This window comes from Chelonia mydas, chromosome 1, assembly GCF_015237465.2.
Source record: "Chelonia mydas isolate rCheMyd1 chromosome 1, rCheMyd1.pri.v2, whole genome shotgun sequence".
Lineage (NCBI taxonomy): Eukaryota > Metazoa > Chordata > Testudines > Cheloniidae > Chelonia > Chelonia mydas.
The window spans coordinates 89,122,813-89,140,066 of NC_057849.1; positions in this window are offsets into that span (position 1 = coordinate 89,122,813).

Below are 17,254 nucleotides of genomic sequence, written 5' to 3' on the forward strand. Positions count from 1 at the left end.
TAACCAGCTCCCAGACGGTGCTATGGAGGGCTGGACCCTAGTCCAGGGAAAGCGAGGCAAGCGGAAGGCTCGAGCTCCGCTGCACCCATCTGATGCAGAGGCCCCCCCGGAAGACCAGGAAGGGAGGCACTGACATTGAGCCTTCTGCTATGCCCACGATTGAGATCCATCCGCCGGTGTCAGGAGGGGAAGACAAAATAGCACTGGAAGGTAGGATCTCCCCTCCACGGGAGACCCTCCCCTCCAAGATCCCTGAGGAAGCCCCTTCTGCCGGAATATCACCCGAACCCCCTGCAAACCCCGAAGCAACTGTCGTAGCGGGTGCCAGAGGGGAGACCCCCGGGGTGGCAGAAGACAACCTCTCCTCCATGTATGAGATCGATGCCCTAGGTTTGACCCTGGTCACCCAGGGAGGGGATGACCTACTGTCGGCTGGCCTCGATCTGGGCAACCTCACCCCAGTCCCCCTTTCCCCATGCTCCCTTCCCCTAACCGCCTTCCCGGGCGGGCACCCTACAGAAGGTAGTCCACCACCTGATGCCGTGGCTGCCAAATCCACCACAGAGCCTGCGCCTAGCATCACTGGGAGCCCCCTCCCCACCCCCTTAACCCTCGAATCTGTTTGGGAGGCTCCACCTCTTAGCTGCTTGCCTCCCGAAGCCCAGAGCCTCACCTCTGCCCCTGCCCCCACCCCTGTCCCTGCCCAATCCACCTCCTCCTGCAATGCTATTGCTGACCCTGGGGTTATTTCTTTCCCTTTTTTTGTGGATCCCCCCCAAGGGGCAGCCTTTGCATTTTCCTGCCATGACCCATTAGGAGCTGCAATTTTCCCTCCGCCATCCCCTTGTACCCCAAGGCTTGAGATGGACCTAATAACTTTAGCCTGTCAGGTGCCCCGTCGGTGGTCTGCACCCTGCCTGCCCACCTCAGCGGACCATGAGGCTGCACCAAGAGCCCCATCAGGGAATAACCCAGAAATCGCAACCCCACCCCCCCCCATGAGCTGCGAAAAGCATTGCGGGAGTTTTTAGAAGACATCCGTGTCTCCCACAACAGGGTACAGATAGCTCTCCAGCTATGGGGGGACTTTGATCAAATCCTCCAGGCCACAAGGGCCCTTATAAAGGAGGGTAGAGGGAAAGGAAGGCACGGTGCCGTGGCCTACGGGCGGGCCCGCAGCTTCTGTGATGATTTACTCACTTACGGGATGGGTCACGGATTGTTGTGCAACCCGCCGGGGGCCGCGAACACCCCCGTCAACAAGGAACCCCCACCCCCCCAGCCCTCCGCATGACGCCTCTCATTATTGCAACTTTGAACACCAGGGGCTGTAGGCTGGCTCTCCGCAGGTCCCAGGTGCTCTCTTACCTTCGGGAAGGGGGGTACTCTGTGGTTTTCCTGCAGGAGACCCATATGGATCTGACCGCTGAGGACAGCTGGTGGCTGGAGTGGGGGGACGGGGTCTACTTTAGCCACTTCACGATTCGGCAAGCTGGAGTGGCGACCCTGTTCTCCCCCAACCTACGGCCTGAGGAGCTAGGGGTCACTGAGGCCGTGCCGGGTCACCTACTGCATCTCCGAGTCCGTATGGAGGGGCTCGTGGTCAACCTCGTTAACATCTATGCCCTGACAATGAGCCCGAAGTGGCCGCAATTCTATCAGCGGGTCCGACTTCCTCGGCACCCTAGATTCTCACGAGTGCCTAGTCCTGGGAGGGGACTTTAACACCACCCTCGAGGAGCAGGACCGCTCCTCAGGGGCTGAGCTGAGCCCGGCCGCCGTGAACATTCTCTGAGAAATAGTCGAACATCACTCCCTAGTGGACGTCTGGCATGACCACGACCCAGATGACACTTCCACGTTCACCTTTGTCCGGGTGGAGGCGCATCGGTCACACCACTCTCGGTTGGACCGTATTTATTTATCCCATTTCCATCTTTCAGAAGCCCACTCCTCCAACATTCAGCCAGCCCCATTTTCCGACCATCATCTAGCCACCATAACAGCCTCCTTCTGTGCAGAGAGGCCGGGGCCAGCCTACTGGCATTTTAACAACAGCCTGTTGGAGGATGAGGGCTTCGTGACATCCTTCCAGGAATTCTGGCTGGCCTGGCGAGGGCAGCGGCGTGCCTTTCCCTTGGCATGGCAATGGTGGGACCTGGGGAAAGTGTGCGCCAAGCTCTTCTGCCGTGACTACACCCGGGGCACCAGCCGACGGAGAAATGCAGTGACAGAGCAGTTGGAACGGGAGGTCTTAGAGATGGAGAGGCCTCTGACTGCCAGCCCCGAGGACCCGTTCCTCTGTGGAGCGGGCTGGGAGAAGCGGGAGGAGCTCCGGGCCCTCGAGGACCATCGGGCCCGAGGTGCCTTTGTTCGATCCCGCATCCGCCCCCTTCGGGAGATGGATCACAGCTCCCGTTTCTTCTACGCCCTGGAGAAAACGAGGGGGGCCAAAAAACACATCACCTGCCTTCTAGCAGAAGACGGCACCCCCCTCACGGATCTGGTGGAGATGTGTGGGAGGGCCCGTGACTTCTACACAAGCCTTTTCTCCCCGGATCCGACCGATCCTGGCGCTTGCAGGGTGCTCTGGGAGGAACTCCCCATGGTCAGCGTGGGTGACCGAGACCGACTAGAGCTGCCTCTCACCCTGGCAGAGTTCTCGGAAGCCCTCCGTTGCATGCCCTCCAATAAATCTCCGGGCATGGACGGGCTGACCGTGGAGTTCTACCGCGCGTTCTGGGACATCCTTGGCCCAGACCTAGCCACTGTCTGGGCCGAGTCTTTGCAGGGCGGGGTCCTCCCTCTTTCGTGCAGGCGAGCGGTGCTCGCCTTGTTGCCAAAGAAGGGGGACCTCCGCGATTTACAAAATTGGCGTCCCGTCTCGCTCCTTAGCACGGACTACGAAATCGTAGCGACAGCAATCTTGCTGCGGCTAGGGTCCGTGATGGCGGACGTGATCCACCCAGACCAGACCTACACTGTCCCGGACCGCAGCATTTTTGACAACCTATTTCTAGTCCGAGACCTTTTGGAACTCGGGCGGAGAGACGGTCTGTCGTTCGCCCTCCTGTCTCTTGATCAGGAGAAGGCGTTCAACAGAGTGGACCATGGATACCTCCTGGGCACTCTGCAGGCGTTTGGATTCGGACCTCAGTTTGTGAGTTTTCTCCAGGTGCTGTATGCTTCCGCAGAGTGTCTGGTTAGGCTCAACTGGACCCTGACCGAACCGGTCAACTTCAGGCAAGGAGTACGGCAGGGGTGCCCCCTCTCGGGCCAGCTGTATGCTCTGGCGATTGAGCCCTTCCTCTGTCTCTTCCAAAGGAGGTTGACAGGGTTGGTGCTGCGGGAGCCGGAGGTGCGGCTGGTCCTGTCGGCGTACGCCCATGACGTGCTCCTCGTGGTCCAGGACCCGGGCGTCTTGGCGCGGGTGGAGGCTTGCCAGGCCATCTATTTGGCAGCCTCCTCCGCCCGAGTCAACTGGGTCAAGAGCTCTGGCTTGGCGGTGGGGGACTGGTGGCAGGTGAGCTCCCTCCCACCCGCGCTTCAGACCATCCGGTGGAGCGCGGGTCCACTGCTCTACCTAGGTGTTTACTTTTCTGCCACGCACCCTTCTCTGCCGGAGAACTGGCAAAATTTAGAAGGCGGGGTGCTAGAGCGGCTCCGGAAACGGACGAGGCTACTCCGATGTCTCTCCCTCCGAGGGAGAGCACTGGTGCTTAACCAACTAGTCCTGTCCACGCTCTGGTACCGGCTCAACACCCTGGTCCTGGCCCCGGGTTTCCTGACCAACCTCCAGACATCGATTCTAGAGTTATTTTGGTCAGGAATGCACTGGGCCCCTGTTGGGGTTCTTCATCTACCCCTGAAGGAAGGAGGGCAGGGCCTGAAGTGTCTGCACACTCAGGTCCGTGTCTTCCGCCTCCAGGCCCTGCAGAGGCTCCTTTATAGTGCAGGTAGTTCGACGTGGAGCATATTGGCACACGCCTTCCTGCGCCGCTTCCAAGGGCTCCGATACGACTGGCAGCTCTTTTATGTTTGTCTGAGAGGTTTTCCGTGAGACCTCTCCGGGCTGCCGGTCTTCTACCAGGACCTCCTCCGGACCTGGAAACTGTTTTCAATGACTAGGTCCGTGGCGGCCACCGTGGGAGCAGATCTCCTCGCGGAGCCCCTGCTACACAACCCCCAGCTCCGTGTGCAGGTGGCGGAGTCCCGCTCGGTGCGCCAGAGTTTGGTCCTGGCAGAAGTCACAAGAGTCGAAGACCTCCTGGACTACGACCAGGGAGACTGGCTGGATCCCCTGACGCTCACTCGGCGCATGGGGCTCTCCAGACCTCGTACCTCCCGGTGCGTACTTCAGGAGGTGAAGGCCACCTTGATGCCCTCTGCTTGGGCTTATCTCAACTGAGCCCTGCGCGAGGGCGCACCCCGCCCACCCTCTACCCCAGGCCCGCCAGACCTTTCAATTGGGCCCCTACCCCGTAGATCCCAACAAACCCCTCACCCTTTCACTGCGAGCCGGCTGCATGAACTGCAGCTGGTCAGCTTCCAAATTGTGCCACGGAAATATCTACACACACTTACGCTTCACACCCTTCATGCCCACACCCTGGTGTCCCGCCCCGATACAAAGTGGCGGGACCTCCTGCCACCTTTGGAGGGTGAGCAGCCCCAGTGGGCCAGCCTGTATTCCACCTTGGTCCCGAGGCCCGTCGGGGATATTAGTTGGCGGCTCCTTCACGGAGCTGTGAGCACGGGCGTGTTTTTGACGCGGTTCACCCACATACCGGATACTTGCCCTTTTTGCAACATGAGGGAAACCCTGGCGCAGGTATATTTAGCGTGTGCCAGGCTGCAGCCTCTTTTCCAGCGCCTCACGAATATTTTATTATGCTTTTGGCTACACTTTTACCCTCACCTTTTTATCTGCACACTCCCCATTCGTGGCCCCACAAAATCATGAGATCTCCTGGTTAACCTCCTCCTAGCCCTAGCTAAAACAGCCATTTATAAAACCAGAGAGGGGAGGTTGGCTAATGAAGTGTCCTGCGATTGTAGGGCCGTTTTCCGATCCTCAGTACACTCACGTATCTGGGCGGAGTTCCTCTGGGCGGCGTCCACTGACTCCCTTGACGCCTTCGAGAAGCGGTGGGCGCTGTCCGAGGTTCTCTGCTTGGTGACCCCGTCCGGTTCCCTCCATCTGACCCTTTGATTGAGGGAAAGAGCGAGAGACCCCAGCCCCAGCCGTTGCCGCTGTGGATACCATCATCACTGTCACCTAGGAGGGGTCCTATCACAAGTGGTGTACGTCCCCCGCACCTCCAAACCGCCCACCCCGCAGCCGTGCCTATCTTGTCGGGGACTTTCAGGAGAGGAATAATTGGTGACACTGGGCGTGGCACTAGGTAACTCGAGGGGTGGAAGACCATGAGTGTCGAGGAAGCCCCCCCGCTCTAGGCCACCTGGTAACTCAGGAGGGTGGAAGACCACAAGTGTTGAGGAAGCCCTCCCACTCTGGGCCCAGGCTAGCCTGAACACTTCTCCCTCCTGAAGGCTGCTGTGTTATACCTTGTGTTTGCTTTTGTTTTGTTGCATAGTTTTGCTTTATCCTTTTTGGTGATTCTTTGTAAGTGTTACACAAATAAAATTCTTTTCTGCTTCAAAAAAAAATTACTCTCCTGTAGCCCTCTGGCCCGACCCTGTCACACAGTATAAAGGTGACTTATACAGTTATAGTTTATTCTCCTTCCCATATGGTAATAAATTATGCCAATATAAGCACAGTTATACTGATATAACTTCATCCTCACTGTGGGTGGGAGAAGGGGAGGTGGGGAGGGAGGGTGGTTACTGCTTTTACTGTACCAGCATAGTTAAAGGGCTACTACTTTTGCATATAGAGAAGCCCTTTTTTTAAACCAAAGCAATGTTGCATGTATATACTCTTATTTTTAAATGTGGCTTACTTAGGTTAAACTTTTTGGGGTAGGGACCACCTTCTTGTGCTGTGTTTGTACAGTACCTAGCACAATGGAAGCCTGGTCCGTGACTGCAGGTGCAACTGCAATTCAAATAAATGCAGTGTTTAACCACAGACTTGCTCTTGTCTAACTAAATTGGTTTAAAAGCAAACCTTCTGCTAAAATGTTGGAAATCTGCATGTAGAGAAGGCATAGGAAGGGAACTTTAAAACTAACAAAATAAAACCTCCCAAATATAATATTGTGTAGCAAAGCAGGTGACAATATTAAAATAAGAATACACTATTTAAAAACATGTTATCTCCCAGTGGAAAATGATTAATCACCGGAGCATGGGTACCCAGTACAGCAGAGGTTAGGATAATAAGTGCCGTTGAACTCGATGGGCCATTAACAGCAGATACTTAAGCACACTAAGATCATGACTACACTAGAGAGTTAAGTCAACTTAGGTTTTGTCAACAATCATAAGTGGCTTTAATAACATTGGTTGAGCTTGTCCACACAATGCTTCTTGTGTTGGCTGAACACATCCATGGTCATTGCTCTTGCATTGACAGAGAGACCGTTGTATCATGGGTAGCTATCCCACAGTGCAACTCATCACCTTCTGCCGCTGGCAGCTCTGGGAACAGATTATGGTGCATCATGGAGATGTGCTCGCCATCCCATGATGCAATTCTTTCCATCCCATCATTCCATAGGCTTTCTACTTCATTTTGTGCCATTTTTCAACAGCCCTTGTAAACTGTGTGCCCACCATCTCTGCTTGACAGCATGATCCTGAACTGCTGATCATTCTGGTGACTAATGTTATGAACACAATGCAGCTGGTCCTGCAGTATTTCATGAGCTGTGAAACAGAGTCCTGGTCTACACCAGAGGGAGAGATCGACTACTGAATGTGACTTTGGCTGATTAAAGGTTGCTGGTGCTGTCTTTTTGGACACTTAAACCTCAAAGAAGAAATTGATGGTCAATGCAGCCTGCTGTACTCTGAATAATATTTGCAAATCAAAGGGGGGAAGTTTCCTCAGTGATGGCTGAGGCTGATCAGTTGGCTGCTGATTTTGAGCAGTCAGAAACAATGGTAGTTAGAGGGGCACAGTAAAATCTGTCTGTATGTGATGCATTCGGCCAGGCAACATTTGCTTACCACCAAGAATTACCCCTATAGTGATTGCTTCTCAAGTGTTAATTGCAAGAAGCAAATATTCCTACCTAAAGACACTGTGATTCAATGTTAGGATTGAGTGATGTATGTATGCCACAAATAAAGGCTCATTTTATTTCAAAGATTAAAATTTAACAATGGGATAAAACACAAACTTTTGGACAAACCGGGGATATGAAAATGAAGAACAGTCTCATGGTTAGGGCTCTCAGTCCCCAGGAATGGGGGATGAGGTACTGTGAGTAACAGGGAACGTGTGATGAATGTGGTGAGGGAGTTTGGGGAGGGCATAAACCCGGATTTCTGTAGTGGCTGGAGGGGGAGTTGGGCAGGGATTTACTCTGATTGCAGACTAATGAGGGCCTTCAGTATCTCTGTCCAGTCCACCTGGAGCTTTATCCTCTGCTCCTGCTCCTGTTGCATTTCCTTTCTATCCAGCCTCAGTCTTTCATTAATTGTCTCCCTCCACACTCTTGTTTCGCTATGTGCTGCATCTGTTGACTGCAGCACTTCTCTAAACATATCCTCCTTACTCCTCCTGGGTCACCACCTCATGTGACGGAGGTGCTATGCCAGTGTGGAGGAAAGTGTTGTTCTCAAGGGCATTGTGACAGGTGCTGGGAAAGAACTTCTGACTCATCCCTCTGTCACGGCAGCTCCCATTAAGGAAGTAAATTGGAGCTGGCTAGAGAAAACCTGCACCTAATTGGTGAATGGAAGACAGCTGCCTGCCCAGTTAGCCTGGGGCTATAGAAAAGCCTGGGAGGAAGGAAGCCAGAAGGGAGTGAGGAAGCAGAAGTCAAGTGATAGCTCTTCCCTCCTGAGTGCAGACACTAAAACCCAAGCTGTGTTTGGTGAAAAGGTGGTGGCAGCACAACCTGTAAATAAATGGCACCAGTTGTTATTGATCCCCCAGGTCTCCAAGTGACTTTGTTAGCACAGCAGGGGCAGGATCCAAGAGGGCCCTGCAGCGACCCTGCTACAGGAACTTCTGCAGAAGACAAAGAAACAATGAAGGGAGATAGTATGGTAAGTGTACTCACGGCCATGAATCACAAAAGTTACATACACACCTCTTTCTTACTGTTCCTCGGCTAACACCTCCTGAAGGCCAATTAGGGTGACATCTAAATGAGGTGTCTACACTGACACTGCGTTGCTCTAAATACATCTCTAAAAGCTAGTTGAGGTGGTTTTATTATGTCAGTATAGTAGAGGAATTACATCAGTGGGAGGAGCATTTCAGTGTTTACACGTTCACTATTTTGTCGATGAAAACTGACTTTTGTCAACAAAACTGTGTAGTATACACAAAACCTAAGAGGGTTGTTGATACATGAATTCAGAGCCCCCCCCCCCTTTTTTTTTTCCCCCTGTAAAGCAGTCAAGCCTTTGGTTCTATTTTGACAATTTTTTTCAGTCAATTTAGAAAATTGTTGTCTTTATATTTATGAGGGTATTGGACAGAAGTACCAGGCCATAGAAACATTTATTGTAAGAAAAAAGTATTTCTCTGTTTCTACCTGCAAACTTCCTTGCCTCCCCATAACTTACGCCAGATCTATACTACAAACTTGCTTTGGCTCTTCTGCACTGATGCAGCTGCGCCACTGTAGCGCTTCTGGTGAAGACACTCTAAGGTGACGGGAGAGAGCTCTCTTGTTGGCTTAATAACTCCACTTCTGTGAGAGGTGACACCTATGTTGGCGGCAGAAGTTCTCTCACCAACATAGCGCTGTCTACACGGGGAGTTAAGATCTGTATAAGTATGTCACTCAGGGGTGTGAATTTTTCATGCCCCTGAGTGACATAGTTATACCAAAGTAATTCTGTAGTGTAGACCTCACCTTAGAGAAGGGGAAAAAATCTCTCCCTCTTGGAATGCTGTTCACCGCCTCTCTTTCCAGGGCACATGATCAGCTGAAAAGATGGTATGGGCTATCACACCAACTCACCTGGTAGTTCAGGACCTTACAAATGGTCAAGGTGAGATCCAGAATGTAGTGGCAAAATATATCTTCTGACAGGCATAAAATTCACTCATGAGTGTTTATCCTTCCTTATGGCTTTGGGCCAGTAAAGTTCACAAGACCTGGACATTTGACTGGATGTGTGAAATTACACAAAATAGTTTCTCTTTATGAAATTTCATAAAGTCAGAATACAACAGTTTGATCAATTCCACTCTATTTCATATCCTTTTGGGAAGGTCAGGCCATCTGGACCTTTTTCAACCAAAAGTACCTGTTTCGCCATCTCTGTCCCCTCCCTCCCCACTTTTTCTGCAGTGTAAGATTAAGAGATTTCTGTATATCTCATTTGTTTTATATCCATTCCCAAAATCTTGATCTTGGGACAATACTATCTGCACTTCCTTTTTGCCTTATCTTGGGGCCGCCTCTGGACAAGGGAGAATAATTGGTTACTGCACTTTTGAACACTCAGGAATAAGATTCTTAGAGAAGGATAGCTACACAGGTTGCAGTTTTGATATCTCCCTCCACACCTTTTCTTCCCCTAATATTTTCCATTCTCATTAATGTAGTAACTTTCCAATTGTGACAAGTAGTTCAAGTGATTTGCTGTATTTAGAGAAAACTAGAGCTTCATAAATATTGACTAGTGCTATTATTTCCATAAGTGCTGCACCCTAATGCTAAGTCCTTGTGTCAAAATTCACGTTAAGTGGCAGAGAGATCTTTCTGAGCATCCATGTTACGTTCGTTTGAATTTTTATTGCAGCTTTAGAGTCACACCTGATTTTTAAACAGTTAAAAAAATTAAACTTATTCAAACTGAAGTTAGCAGTGGAAGAACAGGAGAACTTTTTTTAGTTTTTAGTTTTTGTAACCTATAATGCCATGTAGCTTTTCTGCTTTACAGTGCTTCACGAAGCTTGGCTAGTTTCAATGCAGTGCTCCTCATGATTTAGCTATTCAAACAGCAAGAATCACCTGTGAAGCCCTATTAAATGTGTAAAATGAGATTAAACTAAATTCTTAGTTCTCAAAGTGACAATGAAGCACACAATTTCCCTTAATACATTCAGAATCTCTGGTGATTGGGGCAGTACAAAAGCCTAGATTGATTCCAGGAGCTTTCAGAAGTGCTTACCTTGCTAACTCTGGCCACACTGAAGTCAGTGGCAACATTGAGCATTGTTGAAAATGCCACCCCGATGTTGAAAGTGGTCCACAAGCAGGGCACTGCTAAATGTGGCAAATGTGTGAGATGTCTTCCTGACTACATCTGATTAAACTCTCCTTAAATGCTGTGGGGGAAATCCTGGCCCCATTGATGTCTAAAGGAGTTCTGCCGTTGACTTCAATGGAGACAGAATTTCACTCTGTGTCACAATGGAGTAATCACTACAATCTTTCTTGGCTAAAAGACATAGGCTGGGATTGTTGAGCTGTTTCCCTGAAAGCTCCAAAAGCAGATATTAGTAGATAAAAGCAGTTATACTAGAGAGGCAGAAGCTTTGGTTAAATCAACAAGAAAAAATCAGAGAGGAAGAAGATTACTATACAACTGCTGTCTTCCTTTCCTGTTATTACATTGTACTTGTTTATAGTAGATGGAAGTACACAGATGTAGTAAAAGCCTATTTACTTTCATTTGGTGACAGTAAAACCATTCTCTAAAACTGCATGCAAGTTTCACCTTTCATTGCACAATGTTTTCAAAAAGTGTCCTATGGAAGCCACTTTGAACAGTTATGGAGCCCTTTGATTTCTGAGTATAAAAAAATGCTGTAATTGAAAACAGAGTAACAAACCATACCTTGGTTAAAAAAATGTAGGTGGGTGTTGTGAGATTCATTTTTGATTGAAATGTCCACCATTCTATCGCTATAGTGTGGCACTAATCAACAATCAGAGATGATGACGAGACAATAGAAAGTAACACTACAGCAACAACTACAGCAGCCCTGTCATCATCTACTGCAGCTGCTTCTCTGCCTTCTGTGCAACCAAGTCACTTGCCATAACTCAGTACCCTGGGATGAGGTGTGTAGGCAGGCCTAACTTGTGCTATATGCAGTCACAATCATACTTGCTACTGCTCATCATTCAGCTGTCCACAAGCCTGATTCATGCTACAAATTTCAAGGGTGTCATCAACTACAAAGGCATGCCCAGGTGTCTCAGCCAAGTGAAAAACTCATCGATGGCACCAGTGTGGCTACTAAGCGGGCTTTTCTCTGTGTTATACTTTCCAGTTGTGCTCGGAACTCTGAAATTGAAAGTGTGACTGACTAATCCTGGAATTACCACCACTGTCTTTGACTCTCCTGTAGCTTTCCCCAATATGTCACACAGTATAAGGACTTCCTGCATGTTGTGATGTGAAAAGGCTATTCTTATTCATTTACAATGGGTATATTGTGACTTTGCCACAAACCTTGAGTAAGGGGCGGCATATGCTTCACTGGCCCCAGGAAGCGGATCAGGGACCACACTGTGAATCAGAGAGGGAGAGAGAGCGATATTAATTTCTCTCTCATATATGTATACACACTTATGGTAGCACTCTTAGGTCACAATCAGAATAGGCACTGTGCAAACAAACTTTCATAGTCCTCACCCAGAAAGAGTTTATAATATGATTAAGAAAAGATGCAACTAGTAAATAGAACAAACAGTTGGACTGAAGTGGGGAGGAGGGATAGGATAACAATGACCACGAACAGAGCAGAGAATAGAGGACAGGCAAACAGAAGGAGTTTGCCTGGGAACTGCCTGAGAAGAGCTACATTGAATGCTGCATTAGGGAGGCTGTGTTGTGAGCTGGTGGGGTGAATAGCCAAGTGTCTGTCTCCTGTGAACATTTGTTTGAATGGAGCTAGTTACAGGGACTGTCTGGCCATGTGTTTGTTTGCTTGAAAAGTGTGAATTGGGAGTGCTTTGTTCCAGGCGGGCCTTGAGTGGTTGATTGGAGGGAAGGCTTTCAGTTAGGCCCACTGCTTCGAGCCAGAAGCCTTACAAAAAAGCAGTCAGTTGTGAACTGAGTGAACAAACAGAGGATAGGCAAAAAGAGGACAGGCAAACAGAGGGGGAGTTTGCCTGGGGAGAGTTCCCGCAGAGTGTTGGTTTTTTTTGTCTTTTAGGCTTCTGTGAGCAGTAAATACAATATCTGAAGATGCTCTTAGAAGGAATGCGATATGGATAGCGAGCAATCAGCTGTTGTGACCTGCACAGGATGTGCCATGTTTGTCTTTCTCCCAGAGGATAGAAGTGACTTTGTCTGTACGATGTGCAAGCTGGTTTCCATATTGGAAGAGAAGGCTAAAGGACTAGAGACCCCGGTATCAACCCTGTGTTACATCAGATAAAATGAAGATTTTCTGGATAGAAGTCAGTGTTTGGTGCTGCAGGCATAGCATGCTGAAGAATCAGAGAGGGCAGTTCAGAATGGGGAAGAAAATTGGCAGCATGTGACCTCAGAAGAAGAAAGGGGAGAACCCATGTACACCCAATGCTGATAGAGGTAAGACACTGTTTTCAGGCTCTCTGCACAGGTACTATGGCAGAGAATGGTTTGGAAGAGTTATCTGAGGGAAGGGATCAGAGGGAGACCCCATCGACCAGAAGGCATGGGATGCATTATACTAGGGATGGGAGTTCCACGACCACCACTCCAAAGAGGAGGAGATGGGTGGTGGTGGTTGGGTATTCTCTCGTAAGAAGGATGAAGTCATCCATCTGCCATCCAAACTGGAAAACTCAAGAAGTGTTCTGCTTGCCTGGAGCTAGAATTCAGGATGTGATGGAGTGTCTGCCAAGACTGATCAAGCCCTCGGACCGTTACCCCTTCCTACTTCGCCACATGGGCACCAATGATACTGCCAAGAATGACTTTGAGTGGGTCACTGCAGACTACGTGGCTCTGGGAAGAAAGATAAAGGAGTATGAGGCACAAGTCATGTTCTCATCCATCCTCTCTGTTGAAGGAAATGGCCCAGGAAGGGACCGTTGAATTGTGGAGGTAAACGCATGGTTGCACAGGTGGTGTCGGAGAGAGGGTTGTGGATTCTTTGACCATGGGATGTTGTTCCAGGAAGAAGGATTGCTAGGAAGAGATGGGATCCTCCTAACAAAGAGAGAGGGAAGAGCATCTTCACAGGCAGGCTTGCTAACCTGGTGAGGAGGGCTTTAAACTAGGTTTGCTTGGGGATGAAGAGTTAAGTCCTGAGGTAAATGGGGAATTGGGATACCCAGAGGAAACACAAGGAGGAGGATGCAACAGGGGAGGCCTCCCAATTCATACTGAGAAAGTAGGGCAATCGGCTAGTTATGTTAGGTGCCTGTACACGAACACAAGAAACCTGAGAAACAAACAGGAAGAATTGGAAGTCACGGCACAGTCAAGGAACTATGCTGTGATTGGAATAACAGAGACTTGGTGGGGTGACTCACATGACTGGAGCACTTTCATGGAGGGGTATAAACTGTTCAGGAAGGACAGGAGGGGAGAAAAAGTGGTGGAGTTGCACTGTATGTAAGAGAGCAGTATGATTGCTCAGTGCTCTGGTATGAAACTGGAGAAAAACCTGTTGAGAGTCTTTGGGTTAAGTTTAGAGGTGAGAGCAACAAAGGTGGTGTCATGGTGGGCGTCTGCTATAGACCACCAGACAAGGAGGATGAGGTAGATGAGGCTTTCTTCGGACAACTAACAGAAGTTCCCAGATTGCAGGCCCTGGTTTTCATGGGGGACTTCAACTACCCTGATATCTTCTGGGAGAGAAATATAGCAGTGCACAGACAATCCAGGAAGTTTTGGAGAGTGTTGGACAACTTCCTGGTGCAATTGCTGGATGAACCAACTAGGGGCCGTGCTCCTCTTGATCTGCTGCTCACAAACAGGGAAGAATTGGTAGGGGAAGTAGAAGTGGCAACCTGGGCAGCAGTGACCATGAGATGGTTCAGTTCAGGATCCTGACACAGGGAAGAAAGGAGAGCAGCAGAATACGGACCCTGGACTTTAGAAAAGCAGACTTTGACTCCCTCAGGGAACTGATAGGCAGGATCCCCTCGGAGGCTAATATGAGGGGGAAAGGAGTCCAGGAGAGATGGCTGTATTTTAAAGAAGCCTTATTGAAGGAACAGGAAGAGACCATCCTGATGTGTAGAAAGAGTAGCAAATATGGCAGGCGACCAGCTTGGTTTAACAGAGAAATCTTTGGTTAGCTTAAACACAAAAAGGAAGCTTACAAGAAGTGGAAACTTGGACATATGTCTAGGGAGGAGTACAAAAATATTGCTAGAGCATGCAGAGGTGTAATCAAAAAGGCCAACACATAACTGGAGTTGCAGCTAACAAGGGATGTGAAGGGTGACAGGAAGAGTTTCTACAGGTATTTTAGCAATAAAAAGGAGGTCAGGGAAAGTGTGGGACACTTACTGAATGGGGAAGGCAACCTAGCAACAGATTATGTGAAAAAAGCTGAAGCACTCAATGCTTTTTTTTGCCTTTGTCTTCACAGACAAGGTCAGCTCCCAGACTGCTTAACTGGGCAGCACAGTGGGGGGAGGAGGTGAGTAGCCCTCAGTAGTGAAAGAACAGGTTAAGGACTATTTTAAAAAGCTGGACATGCACAGTCCATGGGGCCAGATCTAATGCATCCCAGGGTGCTGAGGGAGTTGGCTGATGTGATTACAGAGCCAGAGGTTCCAGATGATTGGAAAAAGGCAAATATAGTGCCTATCTTTAAAAAAGGGAAGAATGAGAATCTGGGGAACTACAGACCGGTCAGCTTCACCTCAGTCCTTGGAAAAATCATGGAGCAGGTCCTCAAAGAATCCATTTTGAAGCACTTAGAGGAGAGGAAGGTGGTCAGGAACAATCAACATGGATTCACCAAGGGCAAGTCATGCCTGACCAACCTGATTGCCTTCAGAGATAACTGGCTCTGTGGATATGCGGAAAGTGGTGGACGTGATATATCTTGATTTAGCAAAGCTTTTGATATGGTCTCCAACAGTATTCTTACCAGCAAGTTAAAAAAAGTATGCATTGGATGAATGGACTATAAGTTGGATAGCAAGCTGGCTAGATCGTTGGGCTCAATGGGTAGTGATCAACAGATCAATGTCTTGTTGGCAGCCAGTATCAAGTGGAGTGCCCTGGGGTCTGTCCTGGGGCCGGTTTTGTTCAATATCATCATTAATGATCTGGATGATGGGATGGATTGTAGCCTCAGCAAGTTGACAGATGACACTAAGATGTGGGGAGAGGTATGTAGGCTGGAAGGTAGGGATAGGGTCCAGAGTGACCTAGACAAATTGGAGGATTGGGCCAAAAGAAATCTGATGAAGTTCAACATGGACAAGTGCAGAGTTCTGCACTTAGGACGGAAGAATCCCATGCACTGCTACAGGCTAGAGACCAACTGGCTAAGTGGCAGTTCTGCAGAAAAGGACCTGGGGACTACAGTGGATGAGAAGCTGGATATGAGTCAACAGTTTTCCTTTGTTGCCAAGAAGGCTAACGGCATATTGGACTGCATTAGTAGGAGCATTGCCAGCAGATTGAGGGAAATGATTATTCCCTTCTATTTGTCATTGGTGAGGCCACATCTAGAGTATTGCATCCAGTTTGCCCCCCCCCCCCCACCTACAGAAACAGTGTGGACAAATTGGAGAGAGTCCAGAAGAGGGCAATGAAAATGATCAGGAGGATGGAGCACGTGATTTATGAGGAGTGGTTGAGGGAGCTGGGGTTATTTAGTCTGCAGAAGAGAAGAGTGAGGGGGGATTTTATAGCAGCCTTCAACTACCTAAGGGGGGTTCCAAGTTCCAAAGAGGATGGAGCTAGGCTGTTCTCAGTGGTGGCAGATGACAGAACAAGGAGGAATGAGCTCAAGTTGCAGTGTGGAAGGTATAGGTTGGATATTAGAAACAAACTATTTCCCTAGGAGGATGGAGAAGCACTGGAATGGGTTATCTAGGGAGATGTGAACTCTCCATCCTTAGAGATTTAAGGCCCAGCTTGACAAAGCCCCGACTGGGATGATTTAGTTGGGGTTTCAGAGTAACAGCCGTGTTAGTCTGTATTTGCAAAAAGAAAAGGAGTACTTGTGGCACCTTAGAGACTAACCAATTGGTTCTGTTTTGAGCAGGGGGTTGGACTAAATGACCTCCTGAGGTCTCCCAACCCTAATCTTCTATGATTCTATGACCACACAGAACTCATTTCAATATTATAACACATGTTCACATAATATTTGAATTACTCACACAGCTGTACAGATAACTTTGCTGCAGTAAGAACAAGACATAGATCAGAGAAACTAGACTATATTTTTTGTACACTTGTAATGCCACACACACATTCTGCTGTGTAAAATCTATAAGGGCTACTTTGAATAATCTAAGCCTTTGAGAAGTATAAACAGCTTCCATTTTTATGTTTGAATCCACTTTCCATGAAAATCTTTTGCTTTCCCCCGGCCCCATTTCACCATCAATTTGCACTGACCTGAGGAGATTTAAAATCTGAAAGCATCCATTCAGGGGTAGACATAAGAACTTCATCATGACGTTGGAAAGGAGAGATATTACTGGCTGTACGGTCCTGGTCAGCTCCAAGATAATAGACCAAAGATGTTGTATTATTATGCCTGGGAAAATAAGTTTAGTTTACTTTTAGGATCTTGTAAAATATGTGATTTTTCCCCTCTCCCTCGTATTCCTACGCAGTGGAATCTGATTTTAGTAGGGAGAGCTACAAACAGTAGTATCAATAAAGATTTAAAAATCCCTTTCAAGCATTTTTAAAATGTGTGGCTTATGCAGAATACATGGTGCAATACATCAGTTTATTTGTATTAGTTCAGGATGACTAGTGCAGCTCAGCAGTGGTTTCATCCATTGTGGACATGCAAGACTCATGACCATAAAACTGTCCTGTAGTCTCTGTATACAGAGTATGCAAAAGAGATACCTAATTGACGAAAGTCAAATGCATGCTGGAACTCTCTGATTATTACCATTATGGAAAAATGAAAAAACACTTTGAAAAAAAAAAAGATGCATGCATAGTAAGTACAAAGTACACATTAGGAAATAAAACGAAAAAAAAAAAAAAGGTCAAAACT